Raw genomic sequence first — 18,929 nt, forward strand, 5'->3', positions numbered from 1 at the left:
ATGCTCAACCTCTGAACCACCCGGGCGCCCCCTCTCTTCCATTTTCTTGCCCCAGCTCCTGGATGCTGCCTCAGTCTAGCTACCTCCCCAGCTGAGCACGAGCCTCCGGGCTCTGACACCCGAAACTCACACATGTGCCACGTGCAAACCCCTCCGTGTTGACGCTTCTGCTCCTTGCTTCCCGGGTTACAGTGCATCGGTCCTTACCAGGCTACAAGCCAGGTGATGCCAGCATCCCATTTTACAGATGAGGAAACTGGGGCTCAGGATGGAGAAGCATCTTCAGCGAGGTCTCGTAGCCAGTACAGCGCCGGAGGGAAGATTTGTCCTAAATAAAATCTTAAAAAAAAAAGGGGGGGGGGCAGCCCCGGTGGTGCAGCGGTTTAGCACCACCTGCAGCCTGGGGTGTGATCCTGGAGACCCGGGATCGAGCCCCTCTTCGGGATCCCTGCATAGAGCCTGCTTCTCCCTCTGCCTCTCTCTCTGTGTGTCTATGAATAAATAAATAAAATCTTTAAAAAAAAAAAAAAAAGATTTGTCCTAAGTCAGTGAGCTCTAAATACTGGCCTCGTTCTTTGGTGCCACACTGTCAGGTGTCAGAGCTGATGCTTTGCAGATCTGTTCCCATTTGGGCGATGGGCTGCGGACGACAGCAGCAGAGAGTGGGGCTCAGCTACGGGGAGACTGGTTCCAGGAGAGCCAGAGAATGTAAGTTCTATGAAGGCGACGACTGGTGCCTGTTCGCTCCCTGCTGCATCTCCCCCAGCTCCAGCCCGGCCCCCAGAACAGTATCGGGCGGAAAATAATGTGCAAGGGACGCCTGGGTGGCTCAGGGTTGAGCATCTGCCTATGGCTTGCGGTGTGATCCCGGGGTCCTGGGATGAAGTCCCCCATCGGGCTCCCCGCGGGGAGCCTGCATCTCCCTCGGCCTGTGTCTCTGCCTCTCTCTCTGTGTCTCTCATGAGCAAATAAATAAAATCTTTTTTAAAAAATGTGCAATAAATATTTACTGAATGAATGAATGAACTCTAGCCGCTGAGAGGGCTGGTTAAAACCCACCCAGAAATGAAATCAGGCAAGAGTACAAAGCAGTGCAAAGCAGGGAGCAAGGGCCTGGAACTGGCCAAGGTGCAGCTTGGTTACAGGAAAGTCACAGGTCCGGGACTCCCTGACCCACTCAGTGGGATCTTGTAAATTCAGCCTAAACCGATTGAGGCGTTGCATTTCTCGGCCACAAGAATCAATTCGGAGGAAAGCACATCAAAAGCTGCTTTATTCAGGACACTGGGTGGCTCAGTGGTTGAGCATCTGCCTTTGGCTCAGGTCGTGATCCTGGGGTCCTGGGTTCGAGTTCCGCATCGGGCTCCCCGCAGGGAGCGTGCTTCTCCCTCTGCCTGTGTCTCTGCCCCTTTCTCTGTATCTCTCATGAATGAATAAATATTTTTTTTAAAAGCTGCTTTATTCTTTATAAACGACTGTGTGTAATTTCACTATATGGATGTATTAACATTAATTTCACTGGCACCATAATGAGGGGCTTTTAGGTGATTTCGAATCTTTTGCCATTACAAACAATGCTGCAAGACGGTGGAAGTGTCAAGGCTCATGCATATGTCATACCTGAAATACGGATTTCTAGAGGTGAAATCCCTGAGTCGAAAGGTGTGTGTACTTATAATTTTCATAGATATTTCAAGCTGCCCACCCCTGAGGTTGCAGCCATGTAAACTCCTTCCAGAAGTGTCTGAGATCTGCTTATTGCGTTCCGGCCAAAACAATATCACTGAAATGTTTTATCCTTGATAGTCTGACAGGTGAAAAATGAAATGCCAGTGCCGTGTCAGCTCGCGCTGCTCTTTTTTTAATTTAGATTCAATTAGCCAACATATCGTACATCATTAGTCTCAGATGCAGGGCGTAGTAATTCATCAGTTGCGTGCAGCACCCAGTGCTGTTGGATCACACGCCCTCCTTACTCACACTGCTCTTAAGAGGAGTGAGAATTCGTATGTTTTCATGGATCTAAGAGGGCTTTTCTTAAAAACCTACTACAGGGGCACCTGGGTGGCTCAGCGGTTGGGCATCTACCGTGATCTTAAACCTTAAACCTTAAAAAAAAATAAAAATAAAAATCTGTCTCTAATCTCAGATTCCAAAAGCAATTAGTGCTATTATGTACTTCCAGGGTTTTCCTTAAATTCATATATATTTATATAATTTCATTTTTTAAAGATCTATTTCTTTATTCATGAGAGACACACACACACAGAGAGGCAGAGACACAGGCAGAGGGAGAAGCAGGCTCCATGCAGGGAGCCCGACGTGGGGCTCAATGCCAGGACCCCGGGATCACGCCCTGGGCCAAAGGTAGGTGCCAAACCGCTGAGCCACCCAGGGATCCCCTAAAGATTTTATTTTTAAGTAATCTCTACACCCAACACAGAACTCAAACTCACTACCCTGAGATCAAGAGTTGCTTGCTCCACCGATCAAGCCAGCCAGGCACCCAGATGCTTTGCATTTTATTTTTAAAGATTTATTCATTCATTTGAGAGGGGGAGGGGTGGGGCAGTGGGAGAGAACTCCCCAGGCAGGCTCCCTGCTGAGCACAGAGCCCAACTCCAGTTTGATCTCATGACCCCAAGATCGTGACCTGAGCCAAAACCCAAAGTTCCGATTCTCAACTGACTGAGCCACTCAAGTGCCCCAAAGATTTATTTATTTAGTTTTTAGAGAGAGAGGGAGATGGGGGGTGGGCAGAGGGAAAGGGAAAGAGAATCTCAAGCAGACTCTGCACTGAGCACAGAGTCCAACTTGTGGCTCAATCTCATGACCCTGAGATCATGACCTGAGCCAAAACTAAGGGTTGGTGGCTTAACTGATGGAGCCATCCAGGCGCCCCTGAATTTTATTTTTAATATATAACTTTTTCATAGTCTGCCTCTCATTTCCTTATTTTTTTAAAGATTTTATTTTTATTTATTTATTCATGTGAGAGAGAGAGAGAGAGAGAGAGAGAAGAGACACAGGCAGAGGGAGAAGCAGGCTCCATGCAGGGAGCCCGACGTGGGACTTGGTCCCGGGTCTCCAGGGTCAGGCCCTGGGCTGAAGGCAGCGCTAAACCGCTGAGTCCCCCGGGGTGCCCCTGCCTCTCATTTCTTTAAGGCTGTTTAGTATGACGTTTGGGGTATGCAATAATCTATTGCATTTTGACTATTTGGGTTTTTTTTTCAATTTGTTAAATCCCAATATGATGCAATGAATATTCGTCTGCGTGCATTTTTATTTACATGTGCTATTTCTTTAAGCTTTATTCCTAAAAGTGGTCTTTGGCTTCTTTCGATGCTACACTGATCTGATCTGGGATGAATCTAAAAGTGACAAAATAGGGGCATCCCAGATGGCTCAGCGGTTTAGCGCTACCTTCAGCCCAGGGCATGATCCTGGAGACCCAGGATCGTGTCCTCCATCGGGCTCCCTGCATGGAGCCTGCTTCTCTCTCTGCCTGTGTCTCTGCCTCTCTCTTTCTCTCTCTGTGTGTCTCTCATGAATAAATAAATAAAATCGTAAAAAAAAAAAAAGTGACAAAATGACACAGCTATTGGGGCGCCTGGGATGGGAAAGCCTTCCCTGTTAAGTATTTTACCTTCTGTCTTGGGCAAAGAAAATAGGTCCACTTTCAAATTTGTTCCCGTGCGTGTCACGCATAGCTGGGTATTTCCCTGAACAAATGATATTACAATTCATCAACGGCAAAGGATTCTCGAGTGGCTGCTGAATTCAACGTAAGGAGAGAGAACAACGGAGAAAGGTCTCTGCCTTCCAACTCGCAGTCTAGTAGACAAGAGGGATCTAGAAAGAGAAATCACGATTCAAAGGATAGAAAGAAGAATCGCCTCCCTCTAGACTTGCTTCTCGGATGTCCTGAGTATTTACGGTCCAGGGTGGCGGGAACATCACCTGCGGCTGGCCGGCTCCATGCGCGTGCTCCGTGGACTGGGAGAGAGTGGCTCCTGTAAGCAAGGGCGGATCCATGTGATTCCACTAGGCTGGAAGCCCCAGGGTCTCTATCTCTTCGCCAACACAGGGTAAACAGGCCCTGTCAGAGGTTGGGGACGCAGTGCCACCCTGGCACTCAGGTGCTCACTAACACACGTTATCTGGAAGGCACTGGGTGGCAAAAGATGAAATAGTCCAACATTTGGCCTAGAAAAACTCAGGCTGAAAGCTGGCGTAGTTTGTTGACGCCCCCTCTTTCGCTGTCATTGTTGGACCTAAGATGCTTTATCGGGGTATAGTCTACATGCAGTGACATGCGGCCATCTCCAGGGAATGGTTCGGTAAGTTTGGAGAACTCTATCCACCTATGTCACCACCGCAAACAAAGCCTGTAGAACACGACCATCCCCCCCAAAGTTCCCTCATGCTATTTAACTGAAAATAAAAACTTTTCCTTTGTTTTTCAGTTTATTTCAGTGACCTCTCTATCCAGTGTGGGGCTCAAACTCACAACCGTGAGGTCAAGAGTTGTATGGTGCTCTCACCGAGCCAGCCAGGGGTCCCAGAATCTTTCATTTTGAGAGAATTATATATTCACAGGAAGTTGCAACGACAGCGCAGAAGAGCTCCACGCACCCTTGGCTCAGTCCCCCCCCCCCCCCCGCCCCGCAGTTACATCTCATGCGACTGTAGTACAGCATCAGGAGCAGGACATTTACATTTGTAGAATGTGAACAGGTAATCTAAGTAAATAGCTCTTTGTCATTTTTTTAAAAGATGGATTTATTTATTTGAGAGCGGGGGTGTGCACGCGAGGGGGGGCAGGGGCAGAGGGAGACCATCTCAAGCAGACTCCCTCTTGGTGCGGAGCCCCATGCGGGGCGTGATCTGATGACCCCTGAGATCACAATCTGAGCAGAAACCACAAGTCAGACGCTTAACCGACTGACCCACCCAGGCCCCCTGACAGCTGTGTCATTTTGTCACTTTTAGATTCATGTAACCACCGCCACAATCGAGATACAGTGTGTTCCATCATCACAGAGATCTCCCTGGAGTGGCCCGTTTACAGTCATGCTCCCCCCTGCCCCACCATCCCTAACCTCTGGCAGCTAGCAACCTCTTTTCCATCTCTACAATTGTGTTATTCGTTTGTTTAAAGATTTTATTTATTTATTTACAAGACACAGGGAGAGAGAGGCAGAGACACAGGCAGAGGGAGGAGCAGGCTCCAGGCAGGGAGCCTGATGCAGGACTCAATCCTGGGACCCCAGGGTCACGCCCTGGGCCAAAGGCAGAGACACTCAACCACTGAGCCACCCAGGCGTCCTTCCATCTCTACAATTTTGTTTTTTCAGTAATGTTACATTAAATGGAATTATCCAGCATGTGACCTTTTGAGATGGCTTTTTTTCACTCAGCTTGAGATTCATCTAAGCTGTATCGGGTTTGGTCCCTCTCAGGGATGCACAGTATGCCCTGGTATATTTATTTCCTTGTGCTGTGATAATAAATTAGCAAGAGCTTGGTGGTGGCTTCTAATGACAGAAATTTATCCTCTCCTACTGGAGGCTCTAAGTCCTAAATCCGGGTGTCAGCAGGGCCATGCTCACAATCCTAAAACTTGAAAGGAGGGTCCTCCCTTGCGTCTTCCAGTGTCTTCCGGCTTCCCCCATTCCCTGGCTTGTGGCTGCATAAGCCCAGTGTCCATCTCTATCTTCACATGGCCTTCACCAGTAAGTCTGTGTCTTCTCTTCTATCTCTTACCAGGACACGTGTGGTTGGGTTTAGGGTCCAGTGAAATAATCCAGGATGACTGTATCTCAAGATCCTTAACCTAATCCCGGCTGTTTCGCTAGACTTTGCAGGAGGAATACGGAAAAGTATGTCTGTTCCATCGTTCCAGAAGTGGAAGTTGTTCGACATCCTTTAATAAAATTAAGACCAACATTTAGGGCAGCCCCCGTGGCAGCGGTTTAGCGCTGCCTGCAGCCTGGGGTGTGATCCTGGAGACCCGGGATCGAGTCCCACATCAGGCTCCCTGCACAGAGCCTGCTTCTCCCTCTGCTGTGTCTCTGCCTCTCTCTCTGTCTCTCTGTCTCTCTGAATAAATAAATAAAACCTTAAAAAAAAAAAAAGACCAACATTTAGAAATCACACATTTCTCATAAAAATGTAGACTTCTGGGCAGCCTGGGTGGCTCAGTGCTTTAGCGCCGCCTTCAGCCCAGGCCCTGAACATGGAGATCCAGGATCGAGTCCCACGTCGGGCTCCCTGCATGGAGCCTGCTTCTCCCTCTGCCTCTTTCTCTCTCTTTGTCTCTATGAATAATTAAATAAAATCTTAAAAAAAAAAAAAAGTAGGCTTCTGGTTTCTCACGAACCACTAGAAGACAAGTCATCTTGGCCTGCACTTCTGCTTGGTAACAATCGGCTGGAGCTGGACATCACTGCCAAGTGGGTGGCCGTGATGACTTTGCCACAGGGCCTGCCCTCTCCCAGGGAATGTATTTATACCTATGAAAGGGTTGTATCGCTGGTTCTCACTTTACAGTAGGAGTGAACTTGCTGCCTCCGTATAAGAACTTGTGTTTGATCTCCAGGAAGTGTTGGCCACAACAGAGACTGGATGGGACACCAGACAGAAAATGAGCCACTGGCGGGATCCTTTTTTTTTTTTTTTTTTTTTTTTAAGGTTTTATTTATTCATTCATGAGAGACACAGAGAGAGAGAGAGAGAGAAGCAGAAAGGCAGAGGGAGAAGCAGGCTCCACGCAGGGAGCCCCATGTGGGACCCGATCCCGGAACCCAGGATCTCGCCCTGGGCTGAAGGTGGGGGCCCAACCGCTGAGCCACCCGGGGATCCCACTGGTGGGATCCTTAAAGGATGCTGCTTTATCATCGTGGAAATGTTCTCTCTCTCCCAGCACAAAACAAAACCCTCTGCTCTAGCACAGACTGTTCTAAGCAGTTACAGTAAAAAAAAAAAAATAATAATAATAATAGTTAATTAATTTAGAAAAAACAGAAAGAAAAAGAAAAGAAATTCTCCTCTCTCATCTCAGGAAACAGCTAGCTCATGCTTCCTCTTGACAGCTCCTAATCATGACCTGACCTAGGCTGAGCTCCCAGCCCATCCTTGCGGAAGCGCGACCCAGTGAGCCAGTTGGGCCACAGGAACACGTAGGTCAGCAAAAGCCTTGGATTCTTGGTGGCTGCAGAGTAAAGCCCCGAGGGGAGGCAGCTTTGTGCTCTCAAACGGCAGAGAATGTTGTGTTGGAAGAGCTCCAGCCAGACTGATGACCCCGGGAGTGTCAGCGGGCCCAAGGAAAGGCCTAGAAACAATCCATTTCTCATCACAGATTCAAACAAGTGGTTCTGTTCACCTGGTCTGCTCTGTGATGTCAGTGTCCAAACTTATCAGCGCAGCTGAGGGGCAGAATCGGGCTCAGGGAAGAGATTTTTCAAATTGTTGATTCCACTGACTCCTTTCGGAGACGCGAGGTCCCATGAGCCGCTTACTCTCTTCAATCCAGTGCACTTGGCTTCTTCCTGAGAGAGAAAAACCAAGAGGGAGCCGCCGATCTGTGCCTGCATGCTCACCCCTCCTTGTCCCCAGAGCATCACGTCAGGGGCCATCGGTGCGCAGGAACAGCCACCACTGCTTCCGGCAGAGCTGGGAAATGAGGAGCAACAACCTCTTTGCTCTATTTGGACAAAGCAAAACCCCTGGGTGGCTCAGCGGTTTAGGACCTGCCTTTGGCCCAGGGCGCGATCCTGGGGTCCCGGGATTGAGTGGAGCCTGCTTCTCCCTCCTCCTGTGTCTCTGCCTCTCTCTCTCTGTCTATAATAAATAAATAAGTAAATCTTTTTTAAAAATTAAAAAAAAAAAAAAAAGCAAAACCCAACAACTGACGGCGGGCATGAGCTCCCTGAGGAGCCCTGGTTCCCTGACGTGGTCAGTCTTTGGAAGATCAAACGTGAAACCACCCGGGTTGCCAACAAGGATGTGTTCAGCCGGGGACAGCATCACTCTCCTTGGCCAGAGCCACAGGCCCAGCCCTCTGTCCCATCGGGAAGCAAAAGCACTGGTGCCACCAGGGAGGAAACTCAACTCAAAGAGACCTTTCAGGAGGGCTGGCCATGTAATAATGAGCGAGAGGAGGAGGAGGAGAAAAAGCCCAGGCCGCCCAGCCAGGGCTGGCAGACAGGCACCTCTAAATTTTATGTAGATTAATAATAAGTACCCACGGCCTGCGTCATTTCCGCTCCTGTCTTTATGGCCTGCACATGACAGGTGCCACTGTCGCTCTGAATGGTCACTGGAATCAAGTGAGTCCTGCAGGTGCCTGGGATGGACAGTGGGACGGACACCAGGCAGGGACCTCAGGGCCACCCTCGCATGGGGTGCAGGGGCTTTACCTGCAGGCGTGCCTCCCCCGTCCCCTCCTCTGCGTGCTCACCCCCACTCTAGGCCAGGTCGGTGCTCTTCCGCAGTCGCCACAACTCCCCCTGCTTCCTCCAAGCCAGAGATGGCGGGCCAACACGTGCTCCTACATCCAGAGCTCTAGCCTTCCTTGCCCTCCCAGAGGCCACCTGGTCAGTCCCCTGAAGCTCCGGTCATGTCACTCCTTTGCTCCTGAGCCTACTGGGGCTCCCCGGTGGTATCACTAAACTCCCGCACTCATGTTCATGGCTCATCTTGATGTAGGAAGGACGTGAGGGTTGGAAGCCAACAGCCCAGAAAGAATTCTTGAGACGTCTTTGGTGCAAAAAGGTGGTTTTATCAAAGTACAGGGATATGACCTGTGGGCAGAAAGAGCTGCACCGGGGTCATGAGGAGTGGCCCCTTACATACTTTCGAGCTGGGAGGGGGTTAGGAACAGGGTAAGTCTCTGAGGACCTTGAGGGCCTGGCTATTGTTGGTACAGGGTCACTTATCACTGTTTAATAAAACCTTCTCCCAGGACCCTTCAGATGTACTTCGGTGGGTCGTATGCTTGGGGGATGATCGCCAACAGGTGTCTTGCAGGGTAGAGACAAAGGAAGTTTCCAAGGGAATTTTCATATATTAAAGTAGACTCACAGCTCCTGGGGGTCGGGCTAAGACTGCCTTGTGGCCTTAGCAAAGGATTAACATGGAGGCGGTGGAGTCTCTAGAGGAACGTCACGCTGCCTGGTTCAAGGCTTTGTCACTGGGCTCTAGACAGTAAGGCAATTTATTATTATTATTTTTTTAAGATTTTATTTATTTATTCAGGAGAGACAGAGAGAGGCAGAGACCCAGGCAGAGGGAGAAGCAGGCTCCATGCGGGGAGCCCAACATGGGACTCGATCCCGGGTCTCTAGGATCAGGCCCTGGGCTGAAGGTGGTGCTAAACCATTGAGCCACCCAGGCTGCCCGGTAAGGCAATTTAATAATTTTTCTTCTGTCCTTGTTTCCCGCATCAATCTCATCTATTCTGTCAGGTCTCTCTTTGCTCCCCATTGGCTACTCCACATTTGGGCCCTGTGGTTCTTTTTTTTTTGGGGGGGGGTGCCCTGTGGTTCTTAAACATTCCTTGGTTGCACCAGAACACTCCACCGAAGCTATTTCACGATGAAGACCTCTGCTTCAGGAGACACTGGGCCACCTGATGATCCCTTCTCCCCTTCTGCTGGAAAACCATGGCTTGAACCCAGAGATTCTGAGCGTGGTTGCTCTGAAATACCTCGAGGCTTTAGCTCGAGTACCCTCTGGCATGTGTGGAGCATCTCCATGTCTAAATCCTATTAGTTCTTCGAGGGTCAACATGACTGGCACAGTGGCATCCCGGTGCCCCGACCTCACAACATCTACTGCCATGCCAGCAAGGCCTTCTCCCCTCCCTGGGCTCACACAGGATGTGCATATGCCTTGTGGCAGGGCACCTGGGTGGCTCAGCCAGTTAAGCTTCTGCTTTCAGCTCAGGTGTGGTCCCAGGATCCAGGGATTGAACCCTGCACTGGGCACCTTGCTCACGGGGAGCCTGCTTCTCGATCTCCTCCCAGCTTGAGCTCACTCTCACTCTCTCTCTCAAATAAATAAATTCTTAAAAAAAAAAAAAAAAGAAAGAAAAGAAAAAGAGCATTATACGCCATGGAACCGAGCAAGTACTTTCTACACTGAACGACTTGTATCCATATTTGCTCTCTCACTGTGCTGTGAGCTCCAAGAGGGTAGGGACCATGTTCTCTCATCCTGGACTCTTCCTCAAGGCCCAACACAGGATCTTGTACTTGGTCTCACATCTAATGTCACGCCTTGAATAAAAATAATGTCCGGTAAATGAAAGTCGGTTGTCCAGTTCCAGTTTCTTCTCTATCCTTCCGGATAAGAAACTTCTAATCCTTCATTTTCCAAACTGGGTACTGTAGGACACTAGGCCCGTGCAATGCTTCATCCGAAGTGGGTTCTTGCACCAAACACAGTTGGGTAACATTGCATAGTCTATCGTTTCCTTAGCGATTCACACATTCTTTTTTTTTTTATTTTTTTTAAGATTTTATTTATTCATGAAAGACAGAGAGAGAAGCAGAGACACAGGCAGAGGGAGAAGCAGGCTCCATGCAGGGACCTGATGTGGGACTCGATCCCGGGTCTCCAGGGTCACGCCCTGGGCTGAAGGCAGGCGCTAAACCACTGAGCCACCCAGGGATCCCCTGATTCACACATTCTATTAGCATAGTAAAAGTTCTAAGTTCTGCAGTTAAAAATAACAACAACCAAAAAATAATAATAATAACAACTGGTTTACTCAGCTTTACTGAATTGTACTGACCTTTTCCAAGTGCCCCAAAGAGTTCATACTGCCATCGCATACAGTACTGTTGCAGGGGCACTTGGGTGGCTCAGTGGTTGAGCCGCTGCCTTCGGCCCAGGGCGTGATCCCGGGGTCCTGAGATCGAGTCTCACCTCGGGCTCCCCGCAGGGAGCCTGCTTCTCCCTCTGCCTGTGTCTCTGCTTCTCCGTGTCTCTCATGAATAAATAAATGAAATCTTAAAAAAAGAAGTACCGTTGCACAGCACACACTAGGAAAAGCTGTTCTAAACTCCTTTTCAGGGATCCCTGGGTGGCGCAGCAGTTTAGCGCCTGCCTTTGGCCCAGGGCGCGATCCTGGAGACCCGGAATCGAATCCCACGTCGGACTCCCAGTGCATGGAGCCTGCTTCTCCCTCTGTCTGTGTCTCTGCCTCTCTCTCTCTCTCTGTGACTATCATAAATAAATAAAAATTAAAAAATAAATAAATAAATAAATTCCTTTTCAAAGCTTCGGTCTCGAGTTCTCCTTCACGTGACCTAGGAGAATATTTAGGAGGTAGGTCAAATACAGCAGCGATGTTGAGTAAGACTGCGACATCTTTAGGGTCTGGGACCTTTTTTACTGCACATAAGCACCAAGGAAAGGGACGGACATGTAGGGAAGGACTAGATTCAGAGCCTAGTTGCTTTCCTTCTGCTGTCCCCTCTTTCCCAGATGCTTCTGGAATCCTGTACTGCTGGGTGAGATTCCTAGCCTGGCAGTCATGGCCCCAGTCTGGCCTCACCTACCTTTTCAGGTTTTCCCCGCCTCGACTCCCCAATACATCCCCAACCTTCACTCTGAAGATGGGGCACTTTCTCTTCCCTGAGCAGGGCAGTGCTTTCCAACTATCACACCTTTGCCCACGTGACACTACCTGCACTGCCATGCTCACAAGTTTGCTAGTGGAAATCCTGCCCCACCTTCCAAGATCTCGCCGCAACCTGCACTAAATTAGTCGGAAGTTCATGGATCAGTGAACTTGAGCCCTGGAAGAAAACAGAACTGGTCTAATCTTCATTTCAGGAAACAGTGACTCAGATAGGCTTAGTGACTTACGCAGGTGATAGAGCTCAGTCGGAGATAATCCAGAAACAAGCTCCTCTTCAGTCTTTTAAAGTTTCCCTCCAGTTATATTTATTTTATTGTGCCTTGAATTATAGTTAAAATGTAAGCCCCTCCACGGAATTTACTTTTTCTTTTTTTTCTTTTTCTTTTTTTTCCTTTTTATTTTCATTGATAAATCGTAATGCTCTGACCAGAGAATACAGAGATGGATGTAGATTCAATATCTTTCAAGAATGTGAGCTTTGGAGTTAAATAAACCAGAACTTTTTTTTCTTAATGGAGATAAAATTTATACATAAAATGCACACATTTTAAAGTGTATAGTTCTAGTTTGGAAACACTCATGTGACTTATCACCACCATCAAAATATGGACCATCCCATTACCCCAAAAAGTTTTCTTGTGCTGGTTCCCAGTCAGCCCCCATCCCGCTTCCCTCCCCACAACCACTGATATGTCCCCTATATTCGGGTTCCATTTGTCTTTTTCAGAATTTTGTGTAAGTGGAATCATACACTGTACACTGTGTCTGGCTTCTCTCACTCAACATAAAGACTTTAGGTTTTGTCCAAGTGCTTGCATGTTTCTAGTTTATTCGTTGTTATTGCTGGGAAGTATTTCATTATATGGATATGCCACAATTTGTTTATTATACTGATGGCGGGATCCCTGGGTGGCGCAGCGGTTTGGCGCCTGCCTTTGGTCCAGGACGCGATCCTGGAGACCCGGGATCAAATCCCACATTGGGCTCCCGGTGCGTGGAGCCTGCTTCTCCCTCTGCATATGTCTCTGCCTCTCTCTCTCTCTCTCTGTGTGTGTGTGACTATCATAAATAAATAAAAATTAAAAAAATTATTATACTGATGGCCATTTGGATTTTTTTTTGAAAAAACTTTATTTTGAATAAAGTTGCTATGAACATTCAATACAACCTGGATTAAATGTGCATTTTCACTTATCTTGAGAAAACATCTCAGAGTGAAACTTCTTGGTCATATGTGATCAATGTATATTTAACTTTAAGAAACTGCAAAATAGGAGCACCTGCATGGCTCAGTCAGCGAGTGTCTGACTCTTGGCTTAAGCTCAGGTCCTGATCTCATGGGTCATGAGATTGAGCCCCATGGACGGGCTCCATGCTCATGGGGGAGTCTGCTTGAAGATGCTCTCCCTCTGCCCTTCCCCTCATGCCCACACATGCTCTTTAGAGAGGAAAGGAAAGGAAAGGAAAGGAGAGGAGAGGGGACGGGACGGGAGGGGAGGGGAGGGGAGGGGAGGGGAGGGGAGGGGGGGGAGGGGAGGGGAGGAATACATCTTCCTTTTGGAAATATGTATTCAAGTCTTTTGCCATTAAAAAAAAAAAAATTGGAGGATGCCTGGGTGGCTCAGGGCATGATCCCAGAGTCCCAGGATCGAGTCCCACATCGGGCTCCCTGCATGGAGCCTGCTTCTCCCTCTGCCTGTGTCTCTGCCTCTCTCTCTCTCTCTCTCTGTGTCTGAGAGCCACCCGGGCTGCCCAATGTTTCTTAATGGTTAGTAGCTTCTGTGTTCTTTGTGAGGTATCTCTGCCAACCTAAGATCATATATATATACACTCTCTTACTTTTTCTTCTAGAACTGTACTACTGGCAAAGTCACTGATTCTTCTGTCATTGGGATACTGAGCCCATCCAGTGACTTTCAGCTCAATAATTTCAGATTGGTTCTTTTATATATTTTTCTACTTGCTGAGATTTTGGTTTCAAGATTGTAATTGCTCGCTGAAGTATTTTTGTGATGACTGCTTTAAAATCTTTGTCAGACAATGCCAACATCTGAATTATCTTTGTGTTGGCATCTGTTGGTTCTGTTTTCTCATTCAAGTTCCTAGTTCTTGGCATGATGAATGATTTTCTATTGAAACCTGGACATTTTGGGTATTAGGCTATGAGACTCTGGATCCTACTTAAATCTTTTTTAGCTAGCAGTCACACTAGTTTAGTGCCCAGGTGCTGGCTTAGTTTTGAGAGCTGTCATTCCAAAGACAATTTAGTTGTCAGAGTGCTTGCAGTGCTATTCCGGTCTGCTTCCTTTGTGTGCTACCAGAGACCCATCTGAAAACCTGCATACATTCCACACTGCAATTCAATTCCCAAATGTTTGCCATACAAATGATATTCATTTTGACCTTTGGGTCATGCTAGGGTGGCCTAGGACCTCATATATAGGTTTGGTTGTTTGTTTGTTTTTTTTTCACATATAGGTTTTAAGGGACATTTCTCATCAGTTTTCTCATCTCCAAAATCCTCCTCTGCATGGACGAGGGGTTACCTCGCTGCTGTTGGGTGGGTGATGGGGGTAGGGGTCAAAGTCCAAGGCATCCTGCTTCTTCATGAGGAGAGTGAGGGAGGGAGAGAGCGAGCCAGCAAGGTGGAAATAAGTCTTTTGTAACCTAATCTCAGAAGTGACATCCTTTCACTTTTAACATATTCTATCCGTTAGAAAAAAGTCTTACACACCATAAATGGGGATTACATAGGACATGAGTATCAGGGGATGGTGATCACTGGGAGTCATTTAGAAGCAGCCTACCACAGTTATCTTTAATTTTTCTCATCATTTTATAGTTTTCAAAGATATTAAGAGAAGTAGAAAAGCTACCTTTTACATTTACTCATGTATGTACCATTTCTTAAGTATTAATCTGGTGGGGTTTATTTTTTATTTATTTATTTTTTAACTTTTTGGTGTGGTTTAAATACACCACTTTGCTACTTGTTTCCTATCTATTTCACCTGGGTTTTTTTGCTTCTGTTCCTGTTTTCTTGCCTTATTTTAGGTTAATCCTGTACATACAGTAAAATACATAGCTCTTAAGTGTATAGTTTTATAAGTTCTGATGACTGTGTACATCCATGTAATCACCACTACAATCAAGATAAAGAACCTTTCTGCCACCCTCAAAAGTTCTCATGTCCACTCCCATTCCAGCCCCATCCAATTGCCCCTCTTAGGCAATTACTGCCTTGTTTTCTATTACCAGTGATTACTTTGTTCCTGAAATCCCTGTAAATGGAATCATATAGTATATATAGTCTCCTGTGTCTGACTTCTTTCATGTAACCCACTTTTGAGATTCCTTCTATTGGCTTTTTTTGTTCTTTCTCTGTATTAAACCTCTTTGACTGATCTTCAGTGTCACTGAACCTTTCTCCTTGTGTCTCTGATTTGTTGTTAAGCCCATCTAGTGAAGTTTTCATTTTATTTTTTTAAAGATTTTAAAAAGTGCTCACTTCGGCAGCACATATACTAAAGAGTTAAAAAATTTATCCATTGAGAAAGAAGAGGGGGAGGGGAGAGGAGAGGGAGACAACCTCAAGCAGATTCCATACTGAGCACAGAGCCCCATCGAGCACACAGCTTGATCTCATGATCCTGAGATGGTGACTGAGCTGAAATCAAGAGTCAGTTGCTCAACCAAATGAACGACCCAGGCACCCCTAGTGCATTTTTCATTTTATTTTATTATTATTTTGTAAGATTTTATTTATTTATTCATGAGAGACATAGAGAGAGAGAGGCACAGACACAGGCAGAGGGAGAAGCAGGCTCCATGCAGGTAGCATGACGTGGGACTCGATCCCGGGTCTCCAGGATCAGACCCTGGGCTGAAGGCGGCGCTAAACCACTGAGTCACCCAGGCTGCCCACATTTTTCATTTTAGATATGATAATTTTCAGTTCTAAAATTTCATTTGCTTTCTTCCATGTTTTCATTTCTCTTCTAAGATTCCCTACCTCTTCATGTATTATATACATGAACATATTTTTTTTTAATTTTTATTTATTTATGATAGTCACACAGAGAGAGAGAGAGGCAGAGACACAAGCAGAGGGAGAAGCAGGCTCCATGCACTGGGAGCCCAATGTGGGATTCGATCCCAGGTCTCCAGGATCGCGCCCTGGGCCAAAGGCAGGCGTCAAACCACTGCGCCACCCAGGGATGCCTTAAGATTTATTCACTTGAGAGAGACAGAGAGAGAAAGAGGGAGAGGGGCTGAAGGAGACAGAGAGGAGAGAATCTAAAGCAGACTCCCTGCTGAACATGGAGCTCATGATCATGGATCGTGGATCATGGACTCTGAAATCAAGAGTCAGCCCCTTACCCCACTGGGCCATCCAGGTGCCCCATGAACATATTTTTAACAGGTGCTTTTAAGTTCTTGTCTGGTAACTGAAGTTCTGAATCATCTTCGGGTCTGTTTCTGTTGACTGCTTTTTCCCTTTACTGTGGGCCACATTTCCTGCTTACAGTATACAGGTCTCCCATATGTTGAATATTGTGAGTGATAAAAGTAGTAGAAAAAATAATAATAAAAGTAGTAGAGTCTCTGGCTTCTGTTATTATCTTCTCAAATGTGTTGGTTTTATTCTTTCAAATAGTCCTATTACTGGCTGATCTTCTTGGACTTGTGGAAATGTAATTTTATCCAATGTCAAAAATTGTCAAAAATCAATTGACCAATAGATATATGGGTTTATTTCTGGACTCTCAATTCTGTTCCACTTATCTATACGTTTACCTTTATGCCAGTAGCGCACTATCTTGATTACTATTGCTTTGTAGTAATTTTGAAACTAGTAGGTGAGAGCCTTCCTCTTTGTTCTTCCTTTTCATGGCTGCTTTGTCTATTCTGGCTTCCTTATAATTCCTTTTTTTTTCTTTTTAAGATTTTATTTATTTATTCATGAGAGACACACAGAGAGAGAAAGGCAGAGACACAGGCAGAGGGAGAAGCAGGCTCCATGCAGGGAGCCCGATGCGGGACTTGATCCTGGGTCTCCAGGATCACACCCTGGGCCGAAGCCAGGCGCTGAACTGCTGAGCCACCCAGGGATCCCCTTCCTTATAATTCCATATGAATTTTAAGATCAGTTTGTCAATTTCTACAAAGAAGCTAGCTGGAATTCTGACAGGGATTATGTTAAATTTGTAGATCAATCGGGGAGTATTTCCATTCTCACAATGGTATGTTCTGATCCACGAACATGATGTCTTTCCATTTTATAGATTTTCTTTCTTTTCGTTCACTAATGTTTTTAAGTTTTAAAAGTTTTACACTTTTGCGAAATTTATTCCTAAGTGTTTTATTCTTTTCAATACTATTGTTAAGTGGAATTGTTCTCTTAATTACATTTTTAGATTGTTTTCGAATGTCATAGGCAATATTCTCTCCTGCCCTTTTGAAACTCCAAATATATGTAGACTGCTTCATATTATTACATGGGTAACTGATACTTCTCTTTCTGCTTCAGTTTTTACTGATCGGTATTCACATCCACTGATTCTTTCTTTTATAGCATCCAATCTGCTAAATCCATTCAATGCATTTACTTCATTGTATTTTTCAGTTCTATAATATTCATTTGTTTATAATAAAACTTTATTTTAAAATATTTATTTGAGAGGAAGAGAGCATGAGAGAGCACATGCGGTAGAGAGGGAGAAGTAAGCTGCCCATCAAGCAGGGAGCCTGATGCGAGGGTCAATCCCAGGACACTGGGATCATGACCTGAGCCAAAAGCAGACACCCAACGGACCCAACCACCTTGGCACCCCGTAAAATTTATTTATAATAGTTCTGTGACTTTTTCTCCTTGATTACAGATCACATTTACTCACTTAATTTGCATGTCTTACAATTTGATAGCGTATTTCAGATACAGTATATAAAAGAATAAAGTAGAGCTTGGATGGCTCAGTGGTTGAGTGTCTGCCTTCAGCTCTGTTTGTGATCCTGGGGTCCTGGGATGGAGTCCCGCATCGGGCTCCCACTAGGGAGCTTGCTTTTCCCTCTGCTTATGTCTCTGCCTTTCTCTTTGTGTCTCTTATGTATAAAATTTTTTTTAAAAAAAGAAGAAAAGGAAGAAAGTATAAGAAACAATAAAAAAAAATAAACAGGGGGAACCCTGGGTGGCTCAGCAGTTTAGCTCCTGATGTGGGCCCAGGGTGTGATCCTGGGGTCCAGGATTGGGTCACACATTGGGCTCCCTGCATGGAGCCTGCTTCTCCCTCTGCCTGTGTCTCTGCCTCTCTCTCTCTTTCATGAATAAATAAAATCTTTTTAAAAATAAAAAATAAACAGATTAAGAATAAATAAAATACTTGTTTTGTAGAAACTGTTCTCTAACCATCAGAAGGACTCATCCTTCAGATTCATCTTAGAGTAGCATTAGGACTGAATTGTGGCTTAATTAAATTGATTTCATCTGTGATTAACCCAACTCCAAATCTTCCTAGATGTTGTCTTTTTGATCTTGTCAGAATTTGAACTCGGAAGAATCTGAGTTGGCTGCACTTCTAGATATTCTTGGTTCACCTTTGGAGCCAACTCTGACACGGTTGGTCCCAGAACGTAATCACCCCCAAGAATGTGCAGTGTTTACATGCAGGGGACAGCAGCAGGAGTGAAAGCAGAATTGTCGAACCAGGCACTTTGGAGGTTCTTCTAGATTCCCACCTGTCTTCCCCTTCCCAACAGTCATCTCAGACCCAGCTAATTTCCCCTTAACCCTGCAGTATCTCCCTACAGGCCTCCCTACCTCCCTACCCTCCCTCTCCCTAGGGAGCCCAACCCCCCGCCCTGAGATGGGAAGCTGATCAATTCTGTTACCTGGATATTTTTCTGGAGTTCAGTTCAAGATTTCCTGCATATACCATTTTTTATTAGCACCATGGAAAACTATTAATTATTTTGTCCAGATTTTTCTTATTATATTAGCAAAAGACTATCAAGGTTATTTAGAGGTGGAAGTCTAGTTTTAGACACAAATCCTACTTTTAACACTTAGATGTTTGATACCAGCTAAGTTACTTCACTCTTCTAAACCTGTTTCCTAAGATGTAAAATGAGGGAACTTTGATGTACTTTACCTTTGGTGGGGCCTTTTTTTAATTGCAAGTGACAAAAATCCAACTGGCATTGGTTTAGGGAAAAGGAAATTTATTGGCTCATAGAACTTCAAAGTCCAAGGGCAGGGCAAATTTTATAAAAGACTTGATGT

Source organism: Canis lupus, chromosome 13 (genome assembly GCF_048164855.1).
Source record: "Canis lupus baileyi chromosome 13, mCanLup2.hap1, whole genome shotgun sequence".
NCBI classification, from domain to species: Eukaryota; Metazoa; Chordata; class Mammalia; order Carnivora; family Canidae; genus Canis; species Canis lupus.